Genomic DNA, 7,539 nt, shown 5'->3' with positions numbered 1-7,539 from the left:
AGTGCCTTTTAGTGTGCCAGTTAACCACACACGCTCCACTAACGACCAATAAAGCATTAGGTGCAATTTCATGGATTAGCATACTTTTCACATTTTTCCTAAAGTAACTAAAGTTGGGATTTTGTAAAATAATGTTCTAGTACTTTCTTTAATAACATTATACTTTTAATGAGATGTAGTTGTCCTATCAAATATGTTCTGCTAACGACCCTCCACTAATCAAGGAAGTGGTGGGTGAGAGTGGACACCCATTCAACTACCATTTTATAGGCAGTTTCCTTATACCCCCCTTATAGATTAGCTTCGTGAATGAGGCATACTAGCGATTTGACTGACCATATTCTTATACATATATAATATTTAACTTTTAATTATAATATACATATAAGGTGTGTTTTAAACCATTTTAAAACTCCAAGGGTTTATATAAATTTTTCGAAATTTAAACTATTAAATTTTAAATTTAAGTAAACCAATTAATTAGATTTAATATTTATCTATTAATTAACTTTTAATTAATTTATTAAATCTTTTAAGGATTATCTAATTAAGTTAAACAATTAACTTAATCTTAATCCATATCCCTTCTAGATTTCAAAAATATGGGGATAGGATAATTTCCTTAATTTTCTCAACCAAATAACTAGATTTAATATTTGTCTATTAATTAACTTTTAATTAATTAATTAAATCTAGTAAGGATTATCTAATTACATCAAACACTTAATTTAATCCTAATCCATATCCCTTCTAGATTTCGAAAATATGGGGATAGGATAATTTCCTTATTTATCTCAATTATCCAATAAGACAACTATTATCCAAAACAAAGAAACCTTAAAAAGGGGGAGCATATTTCGAAATTGCAAGGGGAGGAGGCTAGGGTTTTGGAAACCCTAACCCTAATTTCGACTAGGGTTCATGGAGGCTAGGGTTTTCGAAAACCCTTTGCACCAAAACCCTAAAATCGAAAATTTTGGCCTTTAGGGTTTAATGGCTATAAACCCTAATTTGCAATTCAACTATTATAGCAATTCAATTTAAAACAACAATGGCTCTGATACCACTGATGGGTTTTAGGTAAAACAAATAAACTAGAAAACAATTCTTAAGTTCACATGCAACCTACTTTGGATCTATGTTTTATGTATTGAACATACAACTTTGAATTGCAAAATAAGAACCCTAGAGGAGAGAGGCTAATTTCAAAATTAACAAACTAGGGTTTAGTAATTACATACCTTTCAATTGTTATAGTAAACAATTGATAATTCCCTTGATCTTGATCTTGATCTTCTTGGAAGCTTAGCACCACAAGTGTAATGCCTCTAATGGAATCACACCCAAACTAGCAAGAAGGAAAGTAGAAGGAGAGAGAGGGAGTATGAAATTTTTGGCCCTAAGGGTTTCTTCCAAAGAAAGAGTGACCAAAATGTGAACCAGGAGGCTCCTTATATAGTTGAGGGATCTAGGGTTTAGGAAAAACCCTAATGCTCCTTGCTTAGGGCCTAAGCAAAGCCAAAGGCCTTATCCAAGCCCCCTTGGACGGAATCCTTAGGGTTTCCCCTATAGATTTCGTCCACCTCCTTCCAAGGAGGTTCTGGAGCCTTCCACTCAACTATTAGATAATTGCAAACTAGTCCCTACACTTTATAATTAATGCTTTTAACCCCGAAATTAATTCTAATTAATTTCTGGCTAACAATTAATTAAACAAAATGATTTCTTATTAATATATTAATCTTTTAACATATTAATAAATTCATTTATATTAATTTATTAATCTTATAATAAATTAATATCTCTCTCTTCATAATTTCCTTGTCTGGTTGCTAGGTTTGAGGGCAACCCAAAAGGACTGTGCTGCTATCAATTCAAGTACATACCAATTATAGTTATGGGCTTAGACACCTAATCCAACAGTTCCCCCTCAACATTTTGAGCCAATTAATGAAGATGTTCAGAATGATGAACAACATGGTACTGATGACAATGATGTTCCAGAGCAGTCGGGATTGGATGAGGATTTTCATCCAGAGTTACCAGTACCTGATATACCACCATTTGTCCCACTTAGGCGGTCTACGAGAGATCGTCATCCTTCCACCCGTTATTCTGCTGATGAGTATATTTTAGTCACTGATGGGGGAGAACCTGATTGTTATGCAGAAGCTATGGAAGATGAGCATAAAAGAGAGTGGGTTGAAGCTATGCAAGATGAGATGAATTCCTTGCATGAAAACAATACCTTTGAGTTGGTGAAGTTGCCTAAAGGCAAGAGAGCTTTGAAGAACAAGTGGGTATACAAAGTGAAGACTGAAGAAAATACCTCACGACCTAGGTACAAGGCCAGATTGGTGGTCAAAGGGTTCAGTTAAAGAAAGGGTATTGATTTTGATGAGATTTTCTCTCCGGTCGTGAAGATGGGTTCCATTCGGGTGATTCTTGGTTTGGCTGCTAGCCTTGATCTTGAGGTTGAGCAAATGGATGTCAAGACAGCTTTCCTTCACGGTGACTTGGACAAGGAAATTTATATGGAGCAACCTGAAGGTTTTCAGGTTAAGGGAAAAGAAGACTATGTGTGTAGGCTTCATAAAAGTCTTTATGGGTTGAAGCAAGCACCAAGACAGTGGTACAAGAAATTTGAGTCAGTCATGGGTGAGCAAGGCTACCGCAAGACTACTTCAGATCACTGTGTTTTCTTCAAGAGGTTTGGTGATGATGATTTCATCATTTTGTTGCTTTATGTTGATGATATGTTGATTGTTGGCAAGAATGCGGAGAGAATTGTTCAGCTAAAGAAACAATTGAGCAAGTCTTTTGCTATGAAAGACTTGGGGCTGACAAAACAGATTCTTGGCATTCGGATTATTAGAGATAGAGCTTCAAAGAAGTTGCATATGTCACAAGAGCAATACATTGAGAAGGTGCTTTGCAGATTCAACATGGATAAACCTAAAGTGGTTAGTTCGCCCCTAACTACCAACTTTAAGCTGAGTGATAAAGATTGTCCTTCTACTAAGAAGGAGATTGAAGAGATGGATAGAGTTCCGTATGCATCAGCCTTTGGGAGTTTGATGTATGCCATGGTGTGTACAAGGCCAGATATTGCCCATGCAGTTGGTGTTGTTAGTCGGTTTCTGTCAAATCCGGGAAAGAAGCATTGGGAAGTAGTTAAGTGGATTTTCAGATATCTACGTGGTACTTCCAAATTGGGTATAACATTTGGAAATGGAGCACCTATGCTTGTTGGTTATACAGATTCTGATATGGCAGGAAACAAGGACAACATGAAATCCACTTCTGGATATTTGATGACTTTTGCAGGGGGAGCTGTGTCATGGCAGTCACGACTGCAAAAGTGTGTTGCCTCTTCCACCACTGAGGCTGAGTATATGGCAGCAACAGAAGCATGCAATGAGTTATTGTGGCTGAAAAGATTTATGCAAGAGCTTGGATTTATGCAAAAACGCTACATGGTTCTTTGTGATAATCAAAGTGCCATTCACCTTGATAAGAATTCTATGTTTCACAAAAGAACAAAGCATATCGATGTGAGGTATCATTGGATTAGAGACGCACTTGAAGACAAATTGTTTGAACTTGAAAAAGTTCATACTGATGATAATGGTTCCGATATGTTGACTAAAACTTTAGCAAGGGAGAAGTTAAAGATATGTTGCTCGATCGCCGGGATGGCGAACTCTTCCTCATAGGCCAAAAAGGGGGAGATTTGTTGGGTTTCTATTGGGTTTTTAGCCCATGAGGAAAGCCCACTTTTTTTTTAGCCCATGTATATATATGTGGGACATGCCCTAATTTCTCTAACACAAAACAAAAAGGTTTTCAGCCACCAAGAGAGCAAAAGAGAGTAAGAAGCAAAAGAGGGTTTTTCTTAATTCCCGTTTTTGAAGATACACCTGCAGTGTTTGGTAATTTCCCGGAGATCCAACGGTCCGTTTCCTTTGATTTTGGGACAGCAGCTTCCTAACACCTAGGTCTTCAGATCCAACGGTTGAATTTCCGAGATCAGCTCCAGAGACTCGGGAATCGTTGCCTCTGTTTGCTGCTGGAAATCAAGAACGTTTTTGGTGATATTCTTCTTTGTCTTTGCTTATTTGATTCCATATGCTTGATGTGATTTAGTTCCAAGTATATGATATTATTGTATGCCTCTAGTACATCTAGAGAAGATTATTTGTATTGCTCAAATATTGGTGATAGTGGATTTGAAGCGGCTCTAGTAGTCCCGTGGTTTTACTCTCCTTTCTTGAGAGGTTTCCACGCTAAAATTCCAGTGTCGTTATTGGTTGATTACTTATAGTTTTGGATTGATTATATTGATCATATAACTTGCATTGGGGCTGTCTTGTTGCAAGTAAAAATATCCTATTTGTTTGCATCCTAAAAGGTTCATTCAAGACGGGAATAGTTTAGTCAAACGTAGTATTATTCCGCATTGTTGTTTACCGTTGTGGCTGTGTTTTTCCCATCAGTGAGTTGAATCAAATCCGAGTTCAAAAGCATGAAATCTGTGTGATTGATATTTTTTTTAAGATTAATCTGTGTAAGAGAAAGGGTTGTGTATTGAATGAGTTCAACCAAGAAATCTGTGTAATTAAGTGTTGGAGATCGATATGTGAGAGACGAAGGAGTTGAAGGAAAGCTGTGTGCGGAATTGAAGCTTTGGGTGAACCAAGAAGACAAAGAACATGTGTGGTAAAGCTAACCTGTGAGAAGAAGCTAGTCGAAGTGAGAAAGATGATCATAAAAGAAGAATTTTTTGCACCTTCAAGTGAGTGTGGTTGGGTTGAAAAGAAAAAAAAAAGATCAGAAATAACTCAAGTTTATGTGATCTGTATTGATTGGTTTTGTACAAGAAGAAAGGGTCAAGTTAGGGAGGATGCCAACAACCAAATCCCGATGGATAAGTCAGGTTGTACCCATGAGTAGTCAAAGTATCCCGTTGCAATGCCCCAAGTTAACAACTATAAACTATACAAGTTGGTTGATTATGGTGGAGGGAATATGGACATATTGTTTTGATTTCATTTAGAGGATGTGGCAGAAACAATAAGAGAAAAAAGACAAAATAAATCAATAAATAATGGTAAATAGGTCATTTCATATGTATTTAACCCACGTTTTCGGCAGAGGGACTTTTTGATTTTGAAACCACAAGGATTGTTGATATAATGCTTTCTTCAGATATCATGAAAATGACACTTTTTAAAAACCACAGGGACCATTTGTTAAGTTTTGTCAAAGAAAATTAGTAATCAAATACGCAGATTACTCATGTTATAGGGACTAATCTTGTATCCTTAAATTTATATGAACTTTGTAATTTTTGGCGCGATGCGATGAGGGTACGCCTTCGGCGCGAAAAGACCTAAGCTACTAGTGACCAAATACTGAAATCAACGGAAACCGTGTCCACGATGTGTGTGAAATGAGATCCCCATCGCCAAAATCATGAAGAAATCCAAGGCACCAAAGGCATCAAAATGCGAAGACGGGGTCGATTTGATCAGTAACATTCCAGATGCTATTCTTCTTTTGATTCTTTCACGTCTTCCATCTACAGAAGAAGCAATTTGAAGCAGCATTTTGTCCAGACGATGGAGGTATTTGTGTACTTCAATTCCCTCCCTAGACTTATATTACCGATTTTACCAAGATAAATTAAAAAAGGACAAATTCAAAGACTTTGTCTATTGGGTTTTAGCAAGCAGATCCGTCGATTTGGATCGTTTTCGTTTAGGCTGTTTGGATTACTACACTATGTTGACAGTAGGGCGTTGGATTCACATGGCTGTTACAAGAAACGTCAAAAAACTTGAATTAAAATTTTTGCCCCAAAGAGGAGAATGAGGATGTTGTTGGTGTTAATCCAAACTTAGTCAAACCCAAGTGATTATCTTTAAGGGTATTTTAGTCCTTGTAGAGTTTGAATAAGTAAAGGCCATGTAGGCCACGTTTGTTTAGTAGATCTCTTAGAATAGTTTAGATAGGGTTAGTTAGTTAGCTCCTTATTTTGTTGCTTTTGACTAGGTAGACGTGTTTTGATTCCTCTGTATATATTGTATGCTATTATATTGAATGTGAAGATGCAAGAGTTTAGAAAGATGTAACACTACTATGTAGTTTTGTTCCAACATTTGGTATCAGAGCACCCAGGTTCACACCTGGTTCAAGTAAGAAGAGAGGATGAAAGCAAGAAGTTTGATGATGTGATGACCGATTGATCTTGATCTGAAGCAAGAAAGAAAGACAGAAAGAAGAAAGAAGAAAGAAGCAAGAAAAACAAGTCTGTAGCAAGTAGCAGACAAGAAAGCAAGAAGGGTTCTCGGCAAGAGAAGACTGAGAGAGCAAGAAAGAAAGCAAGCAAGAAAGCAAGAATGAAAGATAAACAACAATTGATCAAGTTTGGTGATCAGAAGAAATAAGCAGCAGAATTTTCTGTAAGAACAATTGCATGTGTAACAAGCAAGAAGGGTTGTCACATAGTCTGTAGCAAGTAGCAGGCAAGACAATCATAGCAAGAAGAGAGTTTCGGGTTTGTAGCAAGTGGCAAACAAGAAACAAGAGGCATGAGACAGCAAGAAGGAGCAAGATTATAGCATGAAAAGCAAGAAGTCTGAGCAAGATAGAAGAACTGTGTGTTCTTAATGCAAGAAGCAAGAACTAGATAGCAAGAAAGAAGGTAGCAAGAAGCAAGAAGATCCAAAGAGGCTGGAGCAAGATCAAGAAATGAGTTGTTTCTTTTGGAACTCGAAGTATGAACTGTGGTGTTCTTCATCCTGGATTCAAATTCGGAATGATGTTGGTGGTGGTAGAATGGAAGTAAATGGTTCAAGATTTGGGCTTGGAAGATCCAATTCTGAACATCATAGTGACTTTGGTAACACTAGTTCAAGTGGCAGACAAGAAAGAAAGCAAGAAGAAAGTGTGATCAAAAGAAAGAATGAAAGCAACTAGCAATTAGCTGGTTGATTACTCCTGTTGATCAGAAGAAAGTAGCAAGAGTAGAAGGTAGTTGTATGTTAGCAAGAAAGAAAGAAGAAGCATGCAACAGGAGCTATCAAAGTGATCGAGGAAGAAAAAAAAACAAGACCCAAGCAAGCATGGGAAAAAGCAGAAGAAGATAGCAGCAGAAGACCGGGATCGCTGACAGCAATCAAGAGAAGACCGCAGGTAAACCAGATCGGTGGTTTGCCTGAGAAAGAGAGACCGAGAGAAAGAAAAAAGTTTGGCAAGAATAGTTTGGATTAAGGGGGAATGTTGGTGTTAATCCAAACTTAGTCAAACCCAAGTGATTATCTTTAAGGGTATTTTAGTCCTTGTAGAGTTTGAATAAGTAAAGGCCATGTAGGCCACGTTTGTTTAGTAGATCTCTTAGAATAGTTTAGATAGGGTTAGTTAGTTAGCTCCTTATTTTGTTGCTTTTGACTAGGTAGACGTGTTTTGATTCCTCTGTATATATTGTATGCTATTATATTGAATGTGAAGATGCAAGAGTTTAGAAAGATGTAACAC

The sequence above is a fragment of the Lactuca sativa genome, chromosome 5 (genome assembly GCF_002870075.4).
Source record: "Lactuca sativa cultivar Salinas chromosome 5, Lsat_Salinas_v11, whole genome shotgun sequence".
In the NCBI taxonomy this organism is placed as follows: Eukaryota; Viridiplantae; Streptophyta; class Magnoliopsida; order Asterales; family Asteraceae; genus Lactuca; species Lactuca sativa.
Note: the sequence above shows the minus strand (reverse complement) of the source record.